The sequence below is a fragment of the Pyrgilauda ruficollis genome, unplaced genomic scaffold (genome assembly GCF_017590135.1).
Source record: "Pyrgilauda ruficollis isolate IOZ18807 unplaced genomic scaffold, ASM1759013v1 scaffold37, whole genome shotgun sequence".
Lineage (NCBI taxonomy): Eukaryota > Metazoa > Chordata > Aves > Passeriformes > Passeridae > Pyrgilauda > Pyrgilauda ruficollis.
The window spans coordinates 4,021,327-4,036,413 of record NW_024525156.1 but is presented as its reverse complement, the minus strand read 5'-3'; positions in this window follow the sequence as shown (position 1 = coordinate 4,036,413).

Genomic DNA, 15,087 nt, shown 5'->3' with positions numbered 1-15,087 from the left:
TACAGGAATCTGCACATTGGGAGAGATTTTCAAAGCCAGTGGAAGTAGACTGAATTTCCTCTTGCACTGTCAGAGGTAAAACCACTGTCCATTTCTGTGGGAGCAGTATGCCACAGTAATTTTTTCTTGTTTCTGCCTTTCACGTTCTGTTATCCTAAGGTCAAATGTGGTAAAAGTTTGGTTCTCTCATAGAAACTTGCCTTTCAGAATAATCACTTCTGATACACAATTTAAGATTATGAAAGGTTACAAAAGACTAATGCTTTTCCATGGAAAGCTTTCTTCATGAAAATCTTTCATATGCCAGTCCAGCATAGGAAAAAACAGGGGTTCATAAAAGGGACATAGTTCATAGAATCATAGAATCATAGGATAACCTGAGTTAGAAAGGACTGGATCATCAAAGGATCATCAAAGAACGACTCCTAGCCCTGCACCCAAATAATCACACCCTGTGCCTGAGGGTACTGTTCAAACATTTCTTGAACTCTGTCAGGTTGGTGCTGTGACCACCTGCCCGGAGAGCCTGTTCCAGTGTCCAACCACCATCTGGGTGAAAAACCTTTTCCTGATATCCAATCTAAATCTTGACTGACATAGCTTCATGCTATTCCCTTGGGTCCTGTTATTGATCACCAGAGAGTAGAGAAGACAATAATTACACCATTAGAAAAAACCCCCATGTTTGTCTCTTAATTCTGTGCCTTGCGTGTTTCATACAAACACACACCTCAGTGGAGCATAGGTGGTTTTATAAACTGGAGATTGCTTCACTTAAGGCAAATCTGAGATCATTTTTCCTAGCTACTGGATGATTCAGATCAAGTTACTATCTCTTTGACCTTTGTAACCCTCTGGAAGAGTGAGCCCTTTACACCTTCTCTGTGTTGCAAAGCTTCTCCATTTGATACACGCCAATAATATTGCTACTTCTGGAGGAAAAAAATAATTTTTTGGTATTTTTTTGTCTTTGAATTACTGGAGCAATGAAAGTATGCTGGCTGCCAGATGACTGTGTACACTCTTTCACTCTTTAAACCTTTATATTATTCTCTATTGGGCAAAGCAAAGTCGTGTACATCTGTGAATACTTATGTGACAACATCATTTGATTTGCACACCACCTGTGTATGGAGTGCATATGTGTATATTTTATATGTATAAATTTGTGCATATGCAAAAACATTTGTAATTTCTACTGAAATGTCAACCCTAATTAGCACATATTCAAAAGGAGAAACATGCTTTCCCTTAGAGTTTAAATTCTAATTAAATTTAAAATTTCAGATTTTTTTTTCTTTATTGGAGAAGGAAAATAGCAGCTTATTGTTAGGAAAAAGGAACTTTAAGAGTCTACAACTCTTATCATAGATACCCACAAAACAGAAGTGTATCCCTTGTGTAAACAGGCTGCTGACCTTTTAGAGTTCATGAAGGACAGTAAAAAGTGGAGTCTAAACATTTTCTGGTTTTCTTTATCTTCTATTTACCTTCTAAATCTTGGCATGGATTGCTCAGATGTGCCATTCACAAGTTGTCAATATTTGTTTCTTTATTGATCACAGTAGCTGGCCTCTCCATTTAGGAAAGTCCTGACATTGACATTCCCTGATTAAGGGCAGGGGAAAGATCACAAATAATTATGTCTACTGATGGGATGCTGCTAATGAGATCACCAGGAACAAAATGGAACTTCCTTAATAATATCAACAAAATGGCACATCTCAAGACACTTAAAATGAAAAGTACTTTCATATGCTACTCAAGATAACTGGGGTCTTACCTCTCATAAATACTTCTTTAAAAGCAGAAAGGGAATGTGTGAGAAAGATAAACAAAGTAGAGGTGAAAAGCATTTGCTGTGTAAGACAAGTGGAAGAACTTTCCACTGATACTTCATTGCTATGTGAAATGACTAAAATGGTATTCTATAGTTCTCTGCTTAGACAAACCTGCATAAGTGATGGGTATCCAGATAATACAGAATTATTTGGCCTAGATTGCCTGATTCCTTCAGCGAAATAGCATTACGCTATTATAGATATATAGTTATCTATATATATAGATAATTACGTCATTATCCATTCTAAGTGCAAGTAGGCCTTATTTTTACATCTTAAAAACCCCTTAGATACTGTCCATGTCGTGACCTAAAAATAATTACAAATACAAAATTGGATTTTAAAAAATTCATTCCAAATGCCAGTGTTGGTCTCTTTGGGACTCTTCTTCCTTTACTATTGATTTATTCAGTAACGCACCTACAAACTAGCTGGATGCATCTTTGAAAAAGTTGTATTTTAATACTTTTAATGTAATGCAGATTACTAATATATTACTTAAAATCCAAGATTTGCTTATTTTCATTTTCACACATTTTAAAAGGTTGCTGAAACTGCATAGAAATAATGTGTGAAATTGCTAAATGAGGCTATTATTTCCTTTTGTTCTGTGCTAATGAATTCATTAACAGTTGTTCAGTTATTATCAAGGGTATTCTTTAGTTGTTAGATTAGAAAGATTTTTATCTTATTCCTACTGTGAATCTGCTCATTAAATATCTTACAGAAAGCAGATGATTTTTCCTGCAGAAAAGTAAAACCCTAGCCCCCAAAACACAACCAGGAGATGTTCTCATGATTTCCTTGACTCTGCTATGTGTTTAAGCTCTTCAGTTTGTTGTGTAAACAATAACTGTAAACAAAGAAAGTTAATACCAATGCTGTACTTGTAGCAGGCAGTGTAAGCACTAAGATTTGGTTTTCCCAGTTGTATCATTTACCAAATAATTTTCCTAAGGCATACAATAAGATAGATGTGTGTTCTACACTTAGATATTCACCTACCTTTCCTTTAATGAGGGATAAAAGCATTTATCTTATAGACGAAATTATTTTTTGCTCCTTGTAAGTTCTCAACACCCAGCAATGAACATTCTTTAAAAATGTAGCCCATTTAATCAAAAAACATGGAAGTACTTTGAAGTGAAGTAATGAATTAGTGACACCTCAAGTCGTATCTACTTGTGAACATATTTAAAGTACCCTTCACTGTTTTTCCTGATGGTCCTCTACTTCATACCTGTTCTTATTCCTGCTGTCTTTAGATTTAGAACTTCTTTAATCCGTGAGCTCTTTGGAAATAGGAGCTTGCTAGATACATTTAAGGAACATAGTACAGGAAACTCTTGCTTCCAGGTGGAATCTTGTACAGTGTTATGCATTACGGATGGCCTTAGTACATGACACAATAGGTGGAATTTATGATACAATTGTCTTAATAGACAACAATTGTCCTTTCTAGGAGGAGACTCTGTGCATTAGGTGAATGAGAAATACAAACTCAAGAGAAATGCCTTACACAATATTCTCTTTGGTACTTTACTCTCGGGGTTCCTGCTGTCAGGATGACCCCAAGAGTCCTTTTTTCCCAGCCCGATGGTCGAAGAAAGAGTCGGAGTTCTTCAGCTCTGGTTCACAAGGTTGTTTATTGTCTCTTATCTAAAACATTCTTTTTCAGACCCGCAGAGTTCTGTCTTGCAGGTCTGTCAAGGGCACACTGCCCGTCCCTAGGCTGGTGCTACATTTTATATTATGAATTACGTGTACTTTATTTATCATTATTTTCCAATACCTATCACCTATGTTAGACTGTCTACTTCTATTCTAAACCAATCCAAATGTGCCAACATCACCAAGAAGATGGAGGCCAGGAAGAAGAAGGAAGAAGAACAGGACAACCCCCAAATCCCTCCATCTTGCCTCCTAAAGTCCTATACTAAAAATCCCCAAAATTCCACTTTTCACCCTGGGATTAATTCATTATCACTCTACTTAAACTTTTGTGACTTGTGATTTTTCATACAAGGTTGGTAATTTGTTCCATGGGTGAGGATCAAAATCCCAAGTGTCTTTGGCTTCCTGCCAGGACTCCCCAGCCCCCTGCCAGGGGCACATGTCATCCAAGGCACCCAGAGGCGTGTCCTGGGTTCTGACACTTTACAAGTGTGTGGGGATGGTGTGGGGTCACAGGTGTGGTTAAGTACACTGCAGAAAAGCTGTGAGACAATCCCAACTGTGGGGTAAGTAAGATTCACATTACCAGGTTTGCATGTGCTCACATCTTATAAGTGTAAAATCTTCTCTAGACTGCTCTGTGTTCTCTCTGTTCCTATTGCACAGCAAAGATGTGTACCTTAGTTTCTGAATGGTTCAAACACTAAATGGCATAATCATATAAATAGCCTGATGAGTGGAAAAAAGAGGAGGGTGAAGTTTTAGGACAGCCATTATCCTTTTTGAAGGCTGTGGTGATGTTTAGCATGTCTAAAAGTAACCTGTGATAACAGCTAGAACACTCAGTATATGGCAAGGTAAAACCTCTCTTCTCTCTCTTGCAGCAGCTACTCGACAGTATATATAGATGAACTAGCTACACTTGCTTTACTGTACTTCCAGCCCTTTTCCCTAATGGCATTGCTCTTTCCTGTCACTCTGAGATGCTTCATAAGGCCAAACAAGGGCTTCTGCCAGCCAGCGAAACAAAAAGTAGCCCCATAATCATACTGTGTGGAGATACCCCACATAAATACATTGATCATCCCTGCTAGTTACCCACCCCTTCCCACCCTGACTCCAAAGGGAGTGTTTGAATATCAGCAGAAGCTTTCTATCCTGTAGGAATGTGCTGGGTGTTGTGAAAAGAAGGGTCATTTTATACATTAATTTCTACCACAATATGGAGAATCCTCCACAAGAGGTAGGTTCAAAAGATACAGAGGTACAGAGCTGTTTATTGCCTGCTGTGAAATGAATTAAAATGTACCCAGTAGAAAGTATTCGAACGGTGTGAGATAAGGAACAGCAAATTCCAGACTTTGTGACAGAAAATAAAGCTGTTCCTAGAGAACAGCTGCAGTGCTGGGATCCTCTGATTAAATAATTTGCCTGAGGCCTAAGTGAGCTGGGAACTATAACCATCACTGACAAATGCCCTCTTTTACAGTCTATTTTGGCTTTCAGGATTATGTGCCTTCTATAAAAGAGAAGATACCATTCAGATTAAAGTGATGGGCTTAAGGCAGAAATTATGGGTGAAGGCTTCTGTGCTCATGTTATGTGGGCAGACAGATGAAACAGCCAGAGAGGTCCCTTCTGGCTTCAAGAGCTCTAGGAGTTGAGCATAAAAGATTATGGTTTCCCAAATACGCTGGGTCAAGTGTGTAAAATAGATCCTGAGGGAGTTTTGAAAGCAGAATGCTGGGGTCTGACAGGTCACAATGGGTATCTCTGAAAGAATAAATCAGTGTTGATCTCCTAACATAAAAACTGCTCTAGGAGAATTCACAACAAAGTTCCATGTGCTTTAGGTATATTTGTTCCAAATTTATATATGCCTTCCAATAAATTTTGAACAATTATATGATCATAGAGGGTAAATTTTAAACTTTTATGTACAATTGACATTTTATTTTAAACTCATGCATACAGAAAAAAAATTCAAAATATGCTTACCACAAGAGTTCCAAAGACCTTGTTCTCTAAGCCAGAGTTTAGACAGGGAGAAAAGTCACACAAGCATCTACCTTCATTGTTGCTGTTAAGACATAAAGAATTACTTTGTATGAAAATGATGAGACAAAATTAAATTTAAAACACTCAGTCAATAAATTTTGCAATGGTCTAATTTTTCAGGGAATCTTGCCATAAGCCATGAGTACAATGGGAAAGAGACATATATTTTCATTTTTTGGTTTATTTTTACTGTCATTTATAATTTTTTTTTCATTTAAAGGTATTAGTTTTTCATCAGGTTTATAATTACATTTGTCTAGTCAAGAACTAGAAGTATTATTACATCTGCCTGAGAAATTGTGATGGGCAGATGCCATTTAAAACTGTCTATCTGCAAATTAAAACTAAAAATAAAGGTTCTAAGGAATACTATGAGCATTGTTAATAGAAATGCTAATGTCACTAATTATTCCCATATATATGTTTTTCCCCTCTGCACTGCAAATAACATGAGGAATGTCTTCATAAATGACTAAGATGTGGTTTGAAAATTGTTCAGCGTTTCTCTCTTTGAATGGGTACTAAACAAGCTCCATCTATTAAAAAAAATTGCTACCATTCTCTCTTTAAAGAGGTTTGACTTTTAAAATTTAAAGTCTTATTTTATTAAGATGCCATTCTCGATGTGATCCTGTCCTATGGATATGAGTTTACAAATCTATACTGAATTAGTGGACACTTCTGACAGAGGAAAGCTATGATTTCTTTCTAATACCCTTGTATAGGCCAAAACTTAATTATCCCTGTGTAAAAGCCTTTATAATTATCAAACAACATTGCCAGATTCAAGATTTCTAATGAAACTGAAATACTAAAAAAAAAATACGTTTGTAAATTTATTTTCAGACATGTAACCATAGGGGACAAAGTGGATTTTTTAGACTCTGACATCTATTGTATCATGAAAGGGCTCCACACAAAATTATAAAAAAAGGGGGGAAAATAGATAAAATCAAAGTGTCTGTTAGTCTCCTTTAGGAGTAGAAACTCTAGGCTCTTTGTGTTTTGTACCATCTTTATACTAACATGACTTTTTTTTATGCAACATCTTCACATTTTCATGACTACCATTGTTCATTGCAGCAAATTCATGCTACTAATGCTAGAGTAATCTCACAAAATGCAACAGTTTATGTTACAGCAGATGTCGTGCCAGAGGAGAGATGAGAGGCAATAATCTCTGTCCCTAAACCCCTTGTGCACACAGGAACACTGCTGTCCATGTGTTGGCCAACATCCTTCCTTTCTTTATGCTTTCTTGTCTATGTTGGAGGTGAATAAGAGAAAAGAGAATATGGCAGGTATGGAGGAAGCAGTGGCTGGGCTGGGGGGGGGAAAATGTCTTGCCTGCTTTGTGCAGTTGTAGAAGAGAGCTAGAATCATTTAGGAGGGGATCTGACAAGGGAGTGAAACAGCCAGGTGTTTGTATTTGTAATTCCATGTTCCTTTCCATGCGAAGACAGAAATACAGCATAGGCCCTAACAGGCTGTTGTCATATTGCTCTGGATTACACTCAGAAAAATTTTACCAACAGATTTGTGGAAATATTGCTCTCAAACTGGTTTCCAAGGGGAGACAGTCTAGCCTAGTGCCACAATTCCAGTCAAATACCAATTTACAACACACACTGCCATAGGACAATACTAGAAATATTTTTGTCTGAGTTTGCTTATTGTTAGCTTATTGTTAGCTTGTTGGTTCTTCTGAAATTATTGTTACCTGCAAGTTTTTATCAATCTTTCCATTTGCTTACAGTTTTTCTGAGGTGAAATGTAAGACTTCTTTTATCTTTGCTTCCTTAGTGCTTTGTAAGCCCTACTGTTTGCACACCAATACTAATTTTGTTAATGTTTCTGCTTCCCAAGGACTTCTCTCTAACTAAAGAAATTTAAAAACCAATCTGCTTGAAATTTAATGAGTTTTTATCCTTATTATCTTATTTTGTAGGCCCACAAATATTTATTTGGTGCAGTATGACAGCTGATTTCTCTTTTCAGCTATTCCTATTCCCAAATAATAGATCTCTGTTAAAAATTATGCGTATTTGTTTTTCCCTGAAACTGCTCACTACTTCTGTTAGCTTTACATAAAACTTTTCTTTTATGTTGGAAATTTCAAAGGATTTTGAGTAGGTTTTTTAAAGTGTAAAATTATTTAAATTTGTTTCTTTAGTTCTTTTTTCTCACTCGTCTTTTAAAAAAAGTCTTTTCAGACTGTGCATTGAAGTTGGAAATTCATACCCATGCTGAGGGAAGCATAAGAAACTGTTTCAAGCTTTCTAACTAAAGCTGCAGTGGGGCACAAGCATTTTGTTGTGCCTTCAGCAGGACTGGATTTCATTCTAAGCACCAGAGACCTCAGAGCACTTTGAAGACTTGCCAGTTTGTCATTAATCCTTGTGTTTCTGTCTCATAGTTTTCATATCTTCAGTAACTTTAATTTAATATCCGTGTTTCTCCTTCTACACTCCAGGGTCAATAAAATTCAAGTGGCAAATGCACTTTTTTACCAGCCAGAAATATCATATTGGCTAGGATAATTCCATGAGACTCGGAGATGTTTATGAGACCCCAGTCTCGTGCCTGCACACATTGCTGGCATGTCTGCTGAGTGAGAAATGCCAGCAACTCTCCCATGGCAATACACTGGGCTGACACTAAACTAGCTGCAGGCTCTTTGGACAGATTGAACAACAGGGTCTGGTCCCATGTGGCAAGTGGTAATTTGCACAGGTGGGACAGGACTGCCATCACCGGAGTCAAATCTGCACTGTTTGCTTCACGTAGCGATACATGTTGAGCATGACAAGCAGATTTGGGCTCAATGTCTAACTATTAATTCCGCTTGATGTTTAATTATCAAGACATAGTTAAATTCCACACAAGAAAAAGAAAGCACAACTAATTAGCAATGTATTTGCTCTTCTCCAGATATTTGTCTGGATTATTCTCTCTCCTTTTTGTATGTATTTGAAAAAAATATTTATTTTGGGCTATAAGGGTTAGCAGAGTTTGGATTAAACATCAGCTGACAGAGTGTTCCCTTTCTGCTTGTCCCTGAAGGACCATGGAATTATAGAATAGTTTCAGTTGGAAGGTCCCTTAAAGATCATCCAGTTCCAACTTACCTGCCATGGGCAGGATATTTCACTAGACCAGGTTGCTCAAAGCTCTATCCAACATGGCCTTGAACACTTCCAGGAATGGGGCATCCACAGATTTTCAGGGCATAAGAGAAATGGGACTGTTACATTCATGGTGCCCACTGTCTTCCCCTGTGGAGGATACCGTAAATTCAACATTGCTATTTAGCACATCATCACAGAGAAGGTGCAGATGGGTGTTTGAGGGAGAAAAATCAACATTCAGTGTTTGGAGACACAATTTTTTTAATCAGAAAGAAAATGGCAGAAAAATTTTTTTGACTAATGGAAATGAATAGCTATTTGTTTCAATATGCAATAAAATTGAGTCCTTGCAGTGAATTAAGAGATTTTATTTTTCATTGAATTCTGCTTTAATGTAGGCTCTCATAAAAACTGAGTTGGACTTTTACATGGAATTGAGAGGATTATATACTGTATTTAATAACCCCTGTCAAATAAAGGTACAAACCTAATTAAGCAATAAATCCATAAAATTTTTTACAGACAGTTAATGAGTAGCTTGCATTTTTATAACAGCAATAGCATATTAAAAAAAAAGCATTAGCTGTTCTAGGATTGCTAAAGTACTTGTACTGATAAATTAGTCTTTCTGGCATTGCATGACTAATTTTAATCACATGAAGCTGTGGAGATGTGCTTGGTTTAGAATTTAGGCTATTATTCTTAAATTAAATTTTAAAAAGTTAATCCAAGTATCTGTCCATATTTGTAAAATAAGAAATATTTAGTGTTTTCCTGTTGAAGGTAATGTTCTCAACACCACCAGCATCTTAGGCTCAGAGATAAATAAGATAAATAGGATGCAAACAAGTAGATACTGAAATCACCTAGTTGATAGTTAAAATGTCACAGCAACTTTTTTTCAGCAAGAGTTAAATAAAGAGGTACATTTGTGTAGTATCTTACTTTCAGGAATATGACATTAGTTTTGCCCAGCCATGTGGATGTCTAAATTTCCTTTGAATTAAGGAAGAGCAGTAGTTAGGATTCCATCCCCTTCACCTCCTTTTCTCTAATTTAATGACTAGGTGAGATAGTTAGCTGTTTCCTTTTCTTTCTGGTTTTTTTTTCTTTTTTTTTTTTTTTTTTTTTTTTTTTTTTTTTTTTTTTTTTTTTTTTTTTTTTTTTTTTTTTTTTTTTTTTTTTTTTTTTTTTTTTTTTTTTTTTTTTGGGAAAACCTGTTATTACAGGCCTTTTACTGTTTCAGGTCACTCACACTGAATAGAGCATGACTCCTGTTTATTTCCCTGGCAAGCTGGGATTTGTACATGCTGTGGATAGTGGATTCCTAATTTCTAACACTACCCAATCTAATGGTTTTAGGGGAGCTAGAGATTGCTGCCTGGGGCAAAAAGGGTGGCAGTCAGTTTGGACCTCTTCTGGGGCCATGAGTGGAATTAGATAAAGGAGAGAAGCTGCTGGTATTCATAAGGAAGTGGGAAGGTGGTTGCAGGCAGGCAGAGAATCACAAGCTACCCTGATTATTACCTAGTCTTAAACTGAGGCAGCACTTCAGCCTTAAATCTCTATTTCAGTTTAGACCAGGAAATGTTAAATGTTATTGCTTGTGATTGAACTAAATAATTCAGATGTTTCTTTATGTAAATTGTATGCCTTTAAGCCATTTCATAATGGAATAAAGGACACCAAGCAATAAATTCAAAAGCTTTAAAAATTAGTTTGTCAGATATCTTATGACATGTCTATTCCTGCCATGCATTTAACAGTGAGGAAAAGCCAGGTGGTGTTTTCATTTCTACCGGATAAAACTTATGTCCAGCTGGTATAGTTTGTGCTGTTAGATATGTTTACGTGACTTGTGGCTGTTGTAATATGCTTATTAATATTGCTTCATAGCCCTGCAGCGTATTGCAAGTGACAATACAAACCCTCTTATAAACATTAATGACTTAAACTTTAAATCACCATTACCTGACAAAGAACCACTATAGCCTTTCTCAAAAAGAAAATACCTATTATTTTAAGATAAAAAAGCTAACAAGCCCCATGGGTCATTGTGCTGGCTTTGGCTGGGGTAGGATTTTCTTTACAGTGGCTAGTTCAGGGCTGTGTTTTGGATTTGTGCTGGAAACAGTGTTGATAATTCAGGGATGTTTTCATTATTGCTGAGCAGCCCTTACACAGAGACAAAGTATTTTCTTCTTTTTATATGGCCACGCTGCCGAGGGAGTTGGGGGTGTGTGGGGAATTGGAAGGACACGCTGGGACCACTGACCCCAACTGACCCAAAGGATATTCCATACTGTATGACATCATGCTCAGCATTTAAAGTGGGGATGCGGGGGGGACATTCAGAGTTATGGCATTTATTTTCCCAAGTCCACACCGTTCCATGCAATGGAGCCCTGCTTTCCTGGAGATGGCTGAACACGTGCCTGCCCATGGGAAGCAGTGAATTAATTCCTTGTTTTGTTTTGCTTGCTTGTGTGACTTTTTCTTTCCCTATTAAAGCATCTTTATCTCAACCCACAAGTTTTAACACTTTTCCTCTTCTGGTTCTGATCCTGCTAGTGGGGGAGTGAATGAGAGGCTGTGTGATACATGGTTGCTGGCTGGGGTTAAACCACAAAAAGCATCTTTAATTACATCTCTTTCAGAACAGAAGACTGCATTTGTTTACGAATGTCATAGGTGAAAAATCAAACTTCTGCAGAAAGGTCATAAAGCTTTCAGAATTTGTTAGTCTCAAAGAAAATCTTGTATAAAAATGAGCCCATATGTGAGATTTCTTATGTGAAGAAGAAAGAACTACAAAAGTTTAGTCAGGTTTTTCATTCTTAAGGAAAACTGGCTGAAACATTTTATTTTAGAAATGTGTTTCTATATAAATCTCCTTAATAGAATGACGTATTTTCTAACAGAGGCTTTTTCTTTTCCTTTAGGAGATTCTTTCCCTTTTCCACCAAATTTTAGTGTGGTAAGAATTTAAAAGATATTAACATTTTGATATTGTGTTACATTATGTTTTTTTTATTCCCTTTTACTTCTATCAAGTGACCCTATTTAAAAGCACAGGTGGTGGGAGTGAGACATCACATAGCCCACACCATTCCCGTGCTTCTGACGCTGTGGAAGTTGAAGCAGGAAGCTGAAAACTAAGGTTCTCCTCGGAAAAGTGTTGAACACTGGTAGCATCATTTTCACTTTTACTGGTTGTCAGAAATTATTTTATAGATTATTTAAGAGCTGTACACACAAAAAGTGTGGATATATGCCAAATATGTTTCTACGTTAAACATGTCACTGGGGACAAGGAGGTAGATGGCATCTTCAAATTGTTTATTTGATCCCGAAACCTCAGGTGGTGTTTGACTGAAACAATCAGTTTTCTTACCATCATCTGTGAGGGCCACAAAGAAATTTGCTAAAAGCTGTGTGCAGGGACCTTGTAACACATCCTTTGGGCAGATTATATGAATAAACTTGGTCTTCTCTTATTTATGCAGGCAGGAGCTACTCTGGCAGAGGTTCAAATAACTCTCTACTACGGTAGTACTCTTCCTTACATTGGCTTGTACAGATCATGGTAGCAGATGAAGGATTTCACAGCTTTACCATGCTAATAATGCTGAATTTCATGGTTTGTCAGCTTGTCAAGGATTAACAAGACTGACATTAAATTACTAGAGGAACTGTCATGTAATAAAAGATGTAAATCTCAAATTTTTTAAAGATTTTTTTTTCATTAGATTTATTTTCTAGAAATCACTGATGTTCTTATTAAAGACAGTCAATTAATCTCTCGCTAACAAACCATTCACATATGGATCACTCAGATATGTTTGAATTCAGGGAAAGCCATAGAAAATCAACCATTTTGGGCATGGGATAATCAGAATATATTTTTTTATCGTCGTCCTTGGATAATATTTACCTGGTACAGAGCATTAGTTTATGCACGTGCAAGGAGAATTTAATTTGAATTTACCTGGAATGTGTCATTTCCTTCCTTGGTCTCTATTTTGTGCTCAAGACATTTCTAAGCAGATTTTCCAGAGTGTGAAAATTTTCACACTTATTTTCAGGCTTATTTTCTAGTTTTGCCCACCTCCATATTATTCCTATTCTCAGTGTCACAAGGTGTTTAAAAACACCTGCCCACTGTTGAACGGTCCATGGACAAATATTTTGTGTATTTCAGTTTTACTGTGGCTAGTCCATGTCACTCACTTAAGATCTATATTACAGTGCCATAACACAGACTCTTACATTTTCAAAACACAGGGTTTTTTTTTTACTTTTTCTCAGAATAATGATATATATGAAATATTACTCGTGTATATATACTGAAGAGAGAACTGATATTTTAATACATCCATTAATAAACTTTTATGTGTCCTTTGTTTATGTGTCTGGATCAGAAAGCAAATATATTTGTTATGGTCTTTCATTTAGTACAATTGCAAAGTTTCTCTCGTTTGTTCCTTCTTATACCTGGTCCAAACATAGAACTGCCTTAAAAAAACTGTAAAACATTCTTTAAAAGGTATTGGTCCAAAACTCTACTTCTGACTCTAAAAGTCTATCTGTACATTTTGCAGTAATTTATTGTTGAATATGGGACCAATAGTTCAGGAATTTATGCCAGTACCTGTATTCACAGGGTAGATGTCAAGCAATACTTCACTTTTGCTGCATGAAGGCTAATTCCTTGCTTCCTGTGGAGATGTTGACAAGGTTTGTAAAGGCCTCACAAGAACCTGGAATCCCAAAAAGGAATGTGTACATAATTAGAAGACTGCCAAGAAGCAAGGATGGATGTAGACTAACAGAAAGCAAATATATTTGTTATGGTCTTTCATTTAGTACAATTGCAAAGTTTCTCTCGTTTGTTCCTTCTTATACCTGGTCCAAACATAGAACTGCCTTAAAAAGACTGTAAAACATTCTTTAAAAGGTATTGGTCCAAAACTCTACTTCTGACTCTAAAAGTCTATCTGTACATTTTGCAGTAATTTATTGTTGAATATGGGACCAATAGTTCAGGAATTTATGCCAGTACCTGTATTCACAGGGTAGATGTCAAGCAATACTTCACTTTTGCTGCATGAAGGCTAATTCCTTGCTTCCTGTGGAGATGTTGACAAGGTTTGTAAAGGCCTCACAAGAACCTGGAATCCCAAAAAGGAATGTGTACATAATTAGAAGACTGCCAAGAGACAAAGGATGGATGTAGGCTAGGAGAAAGTAAATAATTTGTCATGGGTGGAAGCTGAAATGGATCCTCAGAAGGGGAAATAAGCATCACAACCTGAACAATTTCTCTTCCACATTTTGGCTTTTCTGTTCTGCATTGTTTTAATTTAGAGACTCTCTCACATATCTGTACCAGTTTTCTCGGTGAAACAGAGTCAAAGTCCCAGAGACATGATATGTCAAGCTGGGCCTTAATTATTGAGCTGAACTCCTGGAGAGTACAGTGCCCAGAAAGCAAGCACAGGGTTAAAGTGTGGATATTCCCATGATAGACTAAAGCCCCTTTCTTGGTCTCCTTTGCCTCATAGATATGTATGTAGCCAGCTGTCTGCCAAAGCTGTACCCTTTCCATAAAGTCATATTCATCTATAGGATAATGAATCGGACAGAAAATCAATGTGACATTTCAAATATGGCCTCATTAGTGCCCTTGTTTAGTGTCAAGAATAAATATCCAGCAAGTTGCTCAGCATTTCTCTTCTCACTTCCTGGAATTATATTTTCCTTGTCTTATTGCCTTTACATATTGTGTTGAATTTAATTCTAGCCACTAACCCTATAATCCTTAGCCTGCTCTGTGATTTATGGTTATGATCTTTGGCTGGTTATTTCTTTATTTGTCCTGCAGACCTAGTAATTTGCATCTTCTCCTGTGAGTTGTATAAGCTGCTTACTCATCCCACACTCCTGCAGGGTTGCTGCATTCTGCTCCACTCCCTGAGTCACAAGCAGCAGCTGAACTGTGAAAGAACAGTGCTCTGTACTCATAAGATTGCTTCACCTCCTCACAAAACTTACTATTTCTGTTTACAAATCCACTCTGTCTCTGATCTCCCCAATCATGGTTTTCTCTTTTCTTATGCTTCAGAGGTTTTGTGTCATTTACCACTTCTTGCAGTCTAGGAGAGCAGAACAATTTCTTTTGAAGTGATTCTGGATTAAAGCAATTCACACCTGTCTCCTCGTCTTTGTCAGTCACCTGTTATTATCCTTCCCCTGCTATCTCTGTTCTTCTCAGCCCAGTTGGGTCTTTTGATTTGTTTGTTTCATGGTGATGCATGAGAAGTTCAGTAGAGGAACTGATCTGGACTACAAACAACTTCATTTTATTTTATGTGAAGAAAGCCTCA